At 44.1% G+C, this 13,129-nt stretch overlaps 1 protein-coding gene across 4 annotated transcripts in view; it reads left to right on the forward strand.

Annotated features, from left to right (window-relative positions):
- Positions 1-3,375: 3,375 nt before the first annotated feature.
- Positions 3,376-13,129, forward strand: part of ITSN2 (intersectin 2) — an 87,655-nt gene continuing 77,901 nt past the window's right edge. Inside the window, exon 1 of one of the 4 annotated variants that reach the window (XM_080389214.1) lies at positions 3,376-3,726. The gene's annotated coding sequence lies outside the window, so the exon portion shown is untranslated. The other 3 variants (XM_080389211.1, XM_080389213.1, XM_080389212.1) reach the window with 3 other exon arrangements.

Below are 13,129 nucleotides of genomic sequence, written 5' to 3' on the forward strand. Positions count from 1 at the left end.
TCCACCTTCATAACAGTAGTGGGGTTTTTTTGTTTGTTTGTGTTTTTTGGGTTTTTTTTTTTCTTTTGAACCTACTTTAAGGAGTAGTCAAACTCTGAATGGAAACAAATTTCATTCTAGCAAGCCAGAGGGCAAAAGTCTTCATTTTAAAGAAATAGTAATGTAGTTACTAATTAAAACAAAACAAACCAAACAATTTAGATAAAATGGATGTAATGCTAGTTTGTGCCTCAGATATCACTAAAAAGATGTCCCTGTAAGAGTCCTTCCAGGCTGAGTAAGAGTTCAGCTTCACTTTAAGGATGCATTTTTCATAGCTCACACTAAACTTTGGATGTCTACATGCTCCAGTTCCAAGGAAGAGTGACTGAGAGGCTGCTGCACTGAAATGTGTCCACACTGCGGCCTGAGTCCTGCTCCACTTCCTGCTAATTGATTAGTCTTACAGGTATTTGTTGTTCTAATATCTCTGAATAGCTCTGGTTGTTTGTGGTAATGTAGGTGAAACAGCATTCAGATTGCCTAGAATAAGAATACATAAAGCTTCGATATACTAATTCTTTACACCAGGCTTTCTCTCAAGGGAGCCAGCTAAATTTTGCATTCTCTTTGACTTCTCCCTTCCTGGGTTGCAAAGCTCACAGTATTGCAGGTTTTTCTGGCTTCAGTTTTGTATCAAAAGAGGTGTTAGGCAACATCTGTAGTTATCTCAAAATTAGGTACATCGCTGCTTTTCTGTAGGGATCTCACATAACATTAATAACAGAGATGAGTCGTCCTCCATCTGTCATATTTATGGAATCAAGTATCCCAATGTCCTTTATATGCTTCCTGCTTTGTGCACTTTGTCACCTCAAAGGCAATGGTTAAGCGTTATGTTTGGTTGTCTTTTTTTTTTTTACTAAGTATAGTAACTTATCTTCAGATGGCAGTATGTTTTCAGACAGGGGTAGAGAAGCAATTTGGTATTTTTTTCAGTATCATATAAGAAATCTCATTCCCAGTTGTGAAGAAGGCATATATATAGAAGAAGGCATATATATATACATCTTTCATATGCACAGATTGGCAAACCTGCATACGAAAAAAACCCAACAGGCCACTATTGCCTTTATTTAGCACATGAATTATCTTATGTGGGGAGAGAGGAATGTTCAACAGTAAGAACACAAAATATCAACATATGTGATTAATAGTTGTAAACATTGTTAAGGTACAAAATCGCACGCAGTGTTCTAAGGTGGTGTTCAACTCTTAAGATGTTACAGCTTGCAGGCATCTCCCGTGTTTCTGCTGGAGTTTGCAACAGAGGCAGCAAAGCAGGTAATGAGAGTCACTAGAGGTCATGTTCTAAGCCTAGCTATAGGCTTACGTAGTGGCAGAACTGTATATAAAATAAAAATCAACTAAATATACATTAAAACTCACCCCGCTATGATTCATCTTCCCCTTGATCTTGTGCACAAGACGCATGCCCTACCGCATACCCAGCCCCTGGCGCAGCTTCCCAGCCCTCCCTCCCGGCTTTCTGCGGGGTATGTTGTCCAGCAGGACAAATGTCACACAGGACATGGTCCAAGTCCATTTGCTTGGCAGGACCTGGCAGTAGCATTAATTATAGAAGAAAAGAGCCATGAGGTTCCTTGAGAAGACACGTAGTTCAGTGTTCGAGGCAGGATCAACTGTATTTACCTTACTCCACGCAGATATCTGTCTAACCTGTTCTTACCGACTTTTGTTGATAGGTTTTTCCACTGCCCTTCCCAATACTTAACTACTGTAATCAGTAACCTTATCTTTTTCTTCCTATGAGAAGAAACATGTTCATCTGGTTAATTGTTATCTTAATCCTCTCTACAGTAGCCTTTATGAACCTGTAGGCTGTTCGGTCTGATCCAAGCACTTACCTTCAACCTGAAGCAGGCTGTAGGTGTTGTCTGCACAACACAAGTCATATTTAGCACTACGCCGTATCACTATAATGTGTACTAGACAGATTAAAGGCTGTGTTTTAAAAGACATTAGAAAGTAATTCAAATTACAAGTGTCAGATGAGAGGCTTTTTACTGGGCTCCAGAGGAAACTGTTGTTGACCCAGGGCTGCTGTATTATCTCAGTCAATTATTTGGAATTAAATGAAGTGCTGCTCATGAAATCTGCAGATGACTTTCAAAACAGCCAAAGGCCACCTGGGCTAGGGGCCACCGAGTGATTTCAGTCACAACATCAGCAGGCGCCCCTTCAACAACATATGTTTTAATCTACCTACTTGGCAAATACCTGTACATCAAAGACAAGATCGCTGGTTGTGCATAGGAACAAAAATACAAAGCACGCTTTTGGGCTGGGAGCAAGGAAGGAGAATGCTGGATCTTCAAAAGCATCGAATCAGATGAGGGCCGAGGAGATCACGAGGGATAAATACATGAATGTGAGCTGCCAATGCAGTGTGGCAGCTGTAACAGCAAAGGCAAATATGAGGTGTCTAAGCAAAAATACCAAAGAGTGGTATGTGCTAGTGTGTGACTATGGCCATTACATGGCACAATAACGTGACTATTCTGGAATCACGACAAATGGTAAAAGGTGTAACAAACTAGAAAGGCTCAATAAGAACCCAGAAGAATGAGTCAGTGGAAAAATCTGCTCTGCACGAAGGTGATATGCAATTATCTACACAGCAAAAACATAGCAGAAAGGCACTGTCACGCAGCAAGATCCACTCACTGAAGGAGAACGTTGAATGTTGAAAAGTGATGGTATTTTTCATGTATTTTCTTTCCACAGGGTTCTTTAATTTCTGAAAAGGTAAATCCCTGAAACCCCACATATTTCAGTAGGCTCCGCAGTGCCTGGGGTGTGCCGAATCCAGTGCTCTGAAGGGTGCTGCCACCCCTCTCCCAGGGTGTGGAGCTGGGAAAAATGAGCCTGATCTGGGAGCCCGGCCTGCACAGAATGATCAAACCGGGGGCGCTTTTCAGCTTCCACACGAAAACAAAAGGCCAGATAGGACGGAGATTCTTTTAGCGTTTATTACCCTGTCTTCCCTAAATATACAGGTAGAAAGCCAATGAAAAAGTGATTTAGGGAGCAAATCGGGAGGCAGTGGTTGGAATCAATAGTGAGAAAAAGTTTAGTAAGGATGCTGGAAGTTTTCAGTCAGTGAAGGTCTTTGCAGGGTAGCTGGTTACCGTGCAGGAACCCCCTGCAAAGCGGAGGGCACCGGGCGGCGCAGCCGGCTGCGGGGGTCCCCGCTGCAGTGTCGCCGTGACCCCATACCTGTCCCCCCCGCCGGGCCGCCGTGTTCCCCGGCCTGTCCCCCCGTGAGCCCCGGGCCGTGCCCCCGCCGGGCCCAGCAGCGCTGGTGGCTCAGCCGGCACGGGACCCGGGCGGCAGCGCCCCCGGGCAAGGCCACCCCCTCATTTAGGCTGCGGCCTTGCGCCCCAGGCACCGGCACCCCCTCGCCCCGGGCCGCCTGCCCGCCACTGGGGATGGCGCGGCCCAGCTCCGCCGTGGGAACAGCCGCCCACCCCGCGGCCTCACCCGGGCTAGGAGCCGGCACCCAGAGGCGCCCGCGGCCCCGGCTCCCCCCGCCTCTTCCTCAGCGGGCGGCCCCCGCCTCCGCCGCCATGTTGTGGGGCTGACGCCGCCGCCGCGGGAGGCGGAGGAGGAGCTGGAGGCGGTGGCGGCGGCCCTTGCGGAGCAGGCGCTCACGGGCAGCAACAGGTACAAGCGGTGGGGGCCTGCGGCTCCTCCGCGCCCGGAGGAGCGGGGCCACGTCCCGGCCCGACCTGACCCGCGAGGGCGGGCGCGTCCCCAGGGCGCGGGGGGCAGGCGGGCGAGCTCGGGCGGTGCGGAGCTGTCAGCCCGGCCGCCCCGCGGGGCCTCGCTGCGGGCCCGGGGCACGGCCGGCCGCCGCGAGGGGAAGCGCCTGGTCCTGCTGCCCTGTAAGCGCAGCCGCCGCCCGGGCGGTGGGGAGGAACGGGCGAGCTTTCTGTTACGCCAAGCTGCTGTATTTATATTTTACCCTCTCCTTCAGGTTGGTGGGGTTCGGCTTTTTTTTTTTTTCCTGTTTTCTCTTAAAATTAGCGGTTTGCCTGCGTTTCGCCCTGCCGGAGAGCAAGCGAGGCCGGAGCCCGGCGGAGGGGCCGGGCGCTGTCAGGGAGCCGGGCCGGGCAGCGGCTGCCCCGCTCCCCGCCGCACGCTCCGGGGTTTCTATGGGAGCCGCTCTTCCCGGGAGCCGGCTCCACCGCCGGGCAGTGAGGTTTCCCGGCGCCGGGCAGTGATGTTTCCCGGTGGGCTGGGCTGCCTGCCGCCGCTCGCTTTCGCTTTATTGCCGCCCCTTCCCCTTGCAGGGCACCGGCACCGGCGTGGGTGCCCGCCCGGCTCGCTCTGCCCAGGGGGGCGCCCGGCCGCGGGAGGGAGCTCGGATGTGTTCAGGCACCCCGGTTTGTTGCGGTGATGATGGTGGTTTTGTTTCTTGTAGTGGCAGTGAAAACCTAGGATTTGGAGCGATGGAACTGGTTTCTGCAGTTAAAGTTTGTGAAGTGTTGTGCCTGTAGCTAGGCTGGCTTCCCGGGCTCTCGGCCTCACACCGCGGCGTGTAGTAATGCAGAAAATAAAGTGAGGCTGAGGTGCGTGATGGGTTCCGTAAGCCTACTATTTTGAATGCATTAAATGGTTTTCATAGCAAGCGACGCTTTGACATCTGCCCTGTTGCAGAGCTTGAAAGTCGATTTTGCTTTCGATAGTACCTGTGATCTTTAACTTAGGCTTACTCGGTTGGAAATTCCCCATCTGAAACACTGGAATGAGGAGTTGCAAGCTGCTTGTTCGTGCGTTCAGGCTGCCCTGTCGTATGCATCTTTGGGAACGTGGTGTTTTTTAAATTTGTTTTTGTTCGTGCTTGCCTGTGGTGGGAGCAGCTCCCACGCTGGTATGTGCACAGAACACGTACGAAGCGTGTGAAGCGGTATGGCTTTGCCACGGTGTGGGTAACGTCAGTGGTACATAACGTGCAGTTTGTTTTCAGGAATTTTAAGTTCATCTGAAACTTCGTTCAAATTCAAAGACTATAGCTGTAACAAATGTTTATATTCACTGATGTGATGGTGCTGTTTAGAAACAACGAACATAAGGAACTGATTGGATAAATAGGTAGCTGGGGTTCATTCTTATACTAAACCTCGTTAGTTTTTGTTTCCTTGTTTCCAGTGTACCTTCCCTGTTTGGTTTGTCTCTTTTTTTTTTTTTTTTTTTTTTTTATTACTTATTCTGACTAAGCTGGGAGCAGCATTCACACCGCTGTACCTCTGGGTATTTAGAGAAATCTTAGTTCAGACTCTAGGCTTTGTGTGTTAAGACAATTGCATGTATCCCTGCAAACATGGATTTGGGCTGTTCCATGCTCTATTATACACAAATTTTGGTTGGATTAGCCTCCTGACTCAGATGCCTAAATTAGATAAGTGAATATGCTTCTCCTTTTAATTACTATCCTGAGGGAATTGCACTTAGTTTTTCTCCTCTCTCTATACAAGATTGAGAATATGGGATGTGTCCCTGACTGAGTTGTTAGCTGCCACTGGAATATATATAAAAAAAGAGTATGTTCCTATAGCACTCACAATAACAAAAATGCAGTACCTGTGGTCTGTTTGTGCTAATAACTCTATGGGCTTATCTAGCATAGGTGCTGTTGTGCTATTAGAGCTTTATGTGCTTATTTTTTCCACCATTCTTGTGAACAAAGTGAGATAGGATAAGGCAGAAGTGACCCATGGATGACTTTGAACTGTGGTTGAGAAGCCTTTATTTATTGAGATTCAGGTATTACAGTAATTGGGACCACGGCACTTCTTAAAGTAGGGTGGCTTTTTTTACAAATATTTCTGTTGTAGTCTTTAATATTGAAAAGTGAATTAATTGCAAGCCATGGGAAAGTAGCAGCTATGAAAAACAAAACTAAGTTCTGTAGATAATAGTAATTCTTCACTGAGTTACTCTTCTGGAGTTGGCGGGGAAAATGGGACAACATTTGAGAAGTGAAAGGTGATGTACATGCTTTGCTTGGGGCATTATCAAAAAGTGCCATACACCTTGAAAACAGGTGTTTGCCAGGAAAAGATTGTGATTAGTTTCTGAAAAGCAGTGTAGTCCAGATTGCAAATTGAGGTACAGGTCTCTGGTCTGAGAGATAACCTGTTAATTAAGAGTTTACAAGTAAAGTCTCTGCTCTTACCTGAAAAGATTTAGTTTGATCAGCGTGTAAAACTTGTGAAAACAGCATTTAATGAGATTTTCTTTTGAAGTCCAGAACTGTTCTCTTTGTCTTTTTAAGACTGGTTCAAAAGTCAGACACTTTAATTCCTGGCCTATTTTCACTTGAAAGGATATCACATAGAATGGTTTGGGGTGGAAGGGACCTTTGAAGGTCATCTAGTCCAACCTCCCTGCCATGGGCAGGGGCACCTTCCACTAGAGTAGGTTGCTCAAAGCCCCGTCCAGCCTGGCCTTGGACACTGCCAGGGATGGGGCATCCACAGCTTCTCTGGGCAACCTGTGCCAGTGTCTCACCACCCTCACAGTGAAGAATTTGTTCCTAATATCTAATCTAAGCCTACCCTCTTTTTAGCCTGAAACCATTCTTTCTTGTCCTGTTGCTACAGGCTCTACTGAAAAGTCTGTCCCCATCTTTCTCATAAGCCCTCTTTATGTACTGGAAGGCCACAATAAGATCTCCTCATAGGCGAGGTGCTCCAGCTCTCTGATCATCTTTGTGGCTCTCTTCTGGATTTGCTCCAACAGGTCCATGTCCTTCTTGTATCTCCAGTATCTCAGTTTTTGAAATGGCTTTTAACTGCTTCTATTTGCTTTTCTTTACCTGAAATCTAGTCATAGAGTAATAAAATTTTGAAGGCACTTGTAGAGATCATCTGGTCCAGCCTTCATTAAAATGTGGCATTGAGATGGGGCTGACTCAGAGCCACATCTGGTTGTGTTTGGACTACCTCCAAGGGTGGAGATCCCATAAACTCACTGGGTAGCCCTCTGTGGTCTGGTATCCATGCTTGGTCAGAGTGTATCCCATCCCATTGCCCACGTTGGCATTGAAGACTTTAAACAGTATTGGCCATGGTGTCAACCCCTGGGGAACATAATTAGTTCCAACCGGATGGGACTTTGCATGACTGATCACAGCCCTTGGAGTCTAGTGGTCAAGCTAGTTTTTTACCCACTTTACAGTCAACCTATTCAAACTGTATTTTACCAGTTTGGCTCTGAGGATTCTGTGGGAGATGTTGCTGAAAGCCTTTGTAAAGTCAAAACAAGCTGCTTTGCCCTTGTTCCCAGAGCCAGTCATCTCAACACGGAAAGCTATGAGATGCATCAGGCGTGGTTCATCCTGGATAGATGTGTGCTGGCACCTTCCCATCATCTTTTTGTTCTATAAGCATTGGCTCCCAGGAGGATTTGCTCCATAATCTTTCCAGGGACTGAAGTCAGACTTAGCAGCCTTTTGCATTGGTAAACTGTCCCTTTTGCCCTTCCAGAAGATGGGTTTGATATTTGCCTTTTTCCAGTCATTAGGATCCTTGACCAGTCACCAAGACCTTCCAGAAATCATAGAACTTGGTCTTGCAATGACATCCACTGGTGTTCCTGGCAGCGCTGGTGCTGTGATTTGTTCCATATGTATGTGTGCTATACTTGCTTGTTTTCAAGTTACTTTATTTTGACTTCTGAAAGCTGCTTTTGGTTCCATGTAATGCCACATCTCTTGGCAAGGTATATTAGATGATGGATCCTGCCATGTTTTTAAGTTCTGGGGGAAGCTTGATGTAAACGTAGTCCTTTTGTGAAAGTCATGAGAGCAGTAGGTTGTTGACTTTGTGAATTTGTGGTGTTGCTTTTAGATTGGAGGGCTTATTTCATGTGGCTGAATGATGTGGGAAAGTCAGTGACTTTTTTTTTATTCTTTACCCTTTTTGTTTTAGGTGAGAACTGGTGATTATAAAGATAACAAAGATAATGCAGAGCTAATTAGAGAATTATCTTTTTTTTTATGACTGACCTATTTCAAGCACTATCACTTGTCAGTAAAACGTTTAATACAAAGTGTTCTTCGAGGTCCAGAGGTTGATCCTAGGCATGGGGTGAAATAGGGTAGTTTGTTTTAAAAACACATCATCACCCTTTAACTTCACCTTTTAAAGCTGCATTTTCCTTGTGTACCCTGCTTGATGATTGGTGATGCAACAGACTATTTTTAGGGGGGAAGCACTCTTCTTAGGGTGCCTGATCGGATTTTTGGAAGTGCTGAGCAGCTGTTTTAAGCATTCCTGAGATTTTCAAATGCTTGGTTGCAAATATTGCAGGTGCCTGAATGACCTCTGGAAATCTGTTTTGAATCCGGTTGGTGTAGAACTGGGAGGCTTACCTCTACCTGTAAGTTCAAGTTCCTTCCTGTGACGGACCCATGTAAGTTGAAATTTCAAACCAGCTGTGAGCAATGCCACTGGTGAAGCCTTGTTTTCTGTGGCATTGGCTGTCCGACTCTAATCAGCTGTAAGCTTGTGTCGAAGTTTTTCTTATGGTTAGTGTATTTAGAGCATCTTTTATTGATCCGGCTTCTTTAATGTCTAATATTAGTATGCAAACATACAGCAGTCTGTTAGGGGCACTAAATTTGGTAGTGTCTTCTCTGTCTGGTTGCCTTTTTTCATGAATCATGTAGGCAGTTAAGATATTTGCAAAGCACACCCTTCTGTTAATTTTGGTTCACGTGTGATGATGGGAGTCATTGAAGTATGTATTAAGTACTCGTGTCTCATACCCTTTGAAAGCCAAGCTAAGGACTGAAGCATGCTGGTTACTTGGTTACTAGAATGTTCCTCCTTTCATTGATTAACTTGTCTATCAGGATTTATTTTTTTATTTATTATCAGATTTATTTAAGTGTAAGTCTCTAGAAAACAAGAAAGGTGATTTTATTTCATGAGGAGTCTTTGATTCTTCTTACATTCATGCATACTTTGTTTTATTGCCCATTGCAAGATTATACAGAGACTGTAGCAACTTGTTTTTCTGGTGCTGTTGTGCCATTAGCACCAAATGTTCAAAAGGTGAGGATTAGGTTATAGAAAAATCATAAAGTAAATGTGGGGCTGATGAAATTTTGGTTTTCTTCGCATCTGGAATGTTTAAGACTTTGTCAGTATAGGAATGCAGCTGGGCTAGGTTGGTTACTTGGATCCTAGAGTTAAAAGTAATGGATTGAACATTAGTATACTGATGAGTACAGTGTTGTGTAACTCTTATTTTCAGAACACCACATGAAATTAAAGTGATGTAACATGATGACAGTAGCAGCACAATTGGAATTACCTAATAGAGGACAATTACCTGAGGACTATTTTTAAACAATTTTGCAGTTACAGATAGCTGAAAAAACATGGTTGATCCAGATAAGTCACAGCTTCTTTGGAACAGTGATTCTGAGAGCAGCCAGTTTGACTTGAGACATTTTGACATAGGATGTTGTTGCTTCAGAAGTAGCAGATAATGATTCTGAGCTGGCTTTCCTAGTGAAAATTTTCAAGGCTGATTGTGAAATGCTGTGGCACTGGTCATGACTGGTATCTGCAGTTAGTGATTCAACAGCATACACATGAAGTAAGGGAAGAACAGGAAATGGGAGTTACTCTTCTTTGTTCCTAAAAATATAACTGGAATGCAAAAAAATGACCTATTATGGCTATACTAATAAATGTATCAAAAATCAGAGCTGACTTAAGTAATACTTTTAATCTTAGCTTTCAAAGGTCTCAAGAATTCTATTAATCAAAATCTAAAACTCCCTTGCTTTTTCCAATACGCTCTTAGCGTAGTCATAGTATTGCGGTAGGGCAAGTGTTTTTCTGAGATATACCTTTGCTCACAGGGACTTTACATGACACTGAGATGTGTGTCTAACCCAGGTGATAATTAATTCCTTAAGTTCATGAAATTAATTTGTGGTGGTCAGAACATTATTACCGTATGCTGTAGAGCTCAATGTTAAAGGTTAAGAGACCAAATCTCAACTGGATGCTTTGAAGGACCATTCTTGGTAATATAGTGTGGCCAGGACTTGTGGCTGAGAGCAGGGTCAGACTGGGGCAGAAGAGGTGCTGTGGCTACGCTGCCTGGGTCCAACTCAGGACCAGCTTGGCTCCTGGGGCTCCCACACTGGGTGGGACCTCTTGGACCTGCATTACACCCATGTTCTTCTATCTTGCTTTGGGGAATGCATTTTTGCCCACCCGTTGCCCCCCTGGAATAATGCCACCTAGTTAATTTGTTTTTGGTTTAACTTCCTTATATTGATCTTTGCTTTTTCTCCCGTGAGCTTTCCCTGGTTTTTGTTTCATTAAAGATAAACTACCTTTCTTTGCTTTAAAGGCCTCTTATGGTCTGTCTCCTTTTTGCTTGTCATCTCGTTCAATTTTGAGGAGTTAAGCCTGAGATGGTTTTGCGCATCTACCCAGCTGGAAAGCAGATACGTAAAATGGAAACCCAAGTCTTGCTAAATGTTTTGCCTTCATTAGCTTTACAAATGGTGAAAGTTTGTTTTCTGCTGGGGACAGAAAACTGCCCGTGTATTCTATCACTGCTATAGCAGTCCGTTAGATGTTCTGTATGTTTTGCACTGTTACCTGGGACTGAAAACCAAGCAATAAGTTAGGTAGCAGTTCTTGTATCATAAGGAAAAGATAGCATTAAGAATTCTTCTGTTAGGTTTTTTTTTGCTGTGTTAGGAGGCAGATTTTGCTTGTGCTTCTGATGGAAGGGAAAGGGCTCAGAAATTTCCTCTTAAGATGGTAAGATTTCAAATGGATAAGCTCGTAAGTAATATGCTGTGAATGTTCCCAGTCATGGTTGAAATAAGATAATGAAAAGAAGAGAAAACTCATCAAAGATTTATATTTTGCCTAAGTCTACACTGGCATAAATTAGGAATCACGGTGTGAAAGTGGAGAATTGCAGGTTTCAAGGTGTGTGGACGCCACATCTTAGGGCTCTTGTACTATGCTTGCAAGTAATTAGATGTGAGAATTGATGTATTTCAGAACAAGATCTGGAAAAAACAGCATATGGAGTGGGGAATCATGTAAATTAGAAAGTAGGAAGCAAAAAAAGTGTATTTTAAGTTACCACCCATTCAGGAGCAAGAGTATCTCAGCTCTCTGGAAAGGTTATAATATGCAGGCTGAAGTTCCTTCTCAAAGGTAGAAGTTTAGAGCCTTTTAAAAAAATAACCTTATAAATAATCTACCCTCTGCTTTTTTTCCTCTTTTTTTCTTTGCCTTTTTAAGCAAAGCAAGCAGAGGTGGTGAAGTCTGTCCATGTCTGGGATCAGGTTCATGAATGTATTCATCCAGGGTGTGACGGAGCTGGGTTAAATTCCCATCTTTTCCTGAGGAAGTTCATGTACTTGTCTCCTGGGAGAAGGGCCAGGGATTTAAATAGTGAGCTTCCTGAAGCGGGATTCTCATACCCACCTTCGGAATTTCTTCTCTGCAGGAAGAATCAAAGCTGGAGGAGCATGGACAGAGAGGGACCTGTGGCTCTCTGATGGTAGAGAATTTCATGTAGGAAGTTGAAATCCTGAGTTTGTGTTACTATTCCAAACATTGTGCATGTTTTTTTTAAACAACTGTGCAATAAAATGCGGAAAGGCCATCTCCTAGGAGGAAGCAAAGATCGGTATCAATTTCTGAAAACAGAGAGGAGAGTTGAACTGGATCTTGATATTTTGAATGGGTGCTTTCACAGCTGAGCAGCTGTGTAAGAAACAGAGTAAACCCATCAATACTGACCACACAATTATGTTTTTTTTAAATAGAAACAGAGATTCTTGTATTTTGCATGGCATCCATTTTGTATGGTCACTATATTCAGAAAGCCCGTTTGTCAGGCAAAGTTGGCAGAAAGATACTTGTCCAAAAAACCCCCACATTTTGTGTTCTATCTTAATCACTGTTTGGAAGCAAATTGCCCTATAACAGTGAGCAAGGAAGGGACTGCATACCATAGGGTTAAGAAGTAACATATTTAACACTTTTTCTAACACCACCACCCCCCCCCACACACACACACACCCACCCACCACCCCCCCCGAAATGTCCAAATATTAACTAAAGTTTGCAGTACTTTCATCCACAGTAAGGGAGGCAGGGGGAGCAGGAAGAGCTAGCTATCTGCTAGCTACCCAGGACTGACTTCTTCCTTTTGTAACTGATGTCATTCATTTGTTATCAGGGTGAGCGGACTTTGTGAAGCTGGTTGCAGTTCTTTTTGAAAAGGCCGTGTCACTGCATGTAACTCCACTGCATAAAGGAGATAAATTCTTGGCGTGCCAAAATGTTGTGTTGGTTTTCTTTCTTTTTTTAATTGGTAAACTTTTCTACTGATATGTGTTGAACAAAGAGGAATTCTAGGCTGTGCTTGTTTATAATGCCTTACTAATGTTTATTATTCTCTGATTTTCAAGAGGATAATAAAAACAAAAAAAAGCACAGAACAACTACATGGGCTATTATACTGCCACTGTTTGCTTTGCAAATACTAATGAGTAGTCTTTGTGTTGTCCAGATCTACAGGTGTTGCAAAGATAAATTGGTCAACTATTTACTGCAATCTCTGTCCTTGCTAATTGGTTCTTGCTGCAAAAATCTCCAATATACCTTCTCTCTGTCCTTGAGAAAAGCAAAATAGTACTGTGTCCACACATGGTGTTTCTGCTGTTTGCTTTCTTCCAGTTAAAATGGATTGGACAGAGCCTGATGCACCAGACTGTCATTCCTACTAAAACTATGTGGCTGCGTTTTTTCTGAGAAATATTTTGAAAAAAATTGATTCAAGTATAAATATTAACAACAACTGTGGTAAGGCTGTTCTTCGTAAAATGGCAATATGCCTATGATAGAAGAGAAGCTTTTTCTTTTTGCTTTCTCCTGCAGTCTGCCCAGCTCTAATGTTTTCTAATGCTTTCAGCACGGTGGTAAGGTCCCCCCTGCTTCTTGCAGTCTCCTCATTTCTTTTCGCAACTTGGGTCAACTACAGTGAACACAGAGAGGCAACAGAA

The sequence above is a fragment of the Falco punctatus genome, assembly GCF_963210335.1.
Source record: "Falco punctatus genome assembly, chromosome: 5".
Taxonomy (NCBI): domain Eukaryota; kingdom Metazoa; phylum Chordata; class Aves; order Falconiformes; family Falconidae; genus Falco; species Falco punctatus.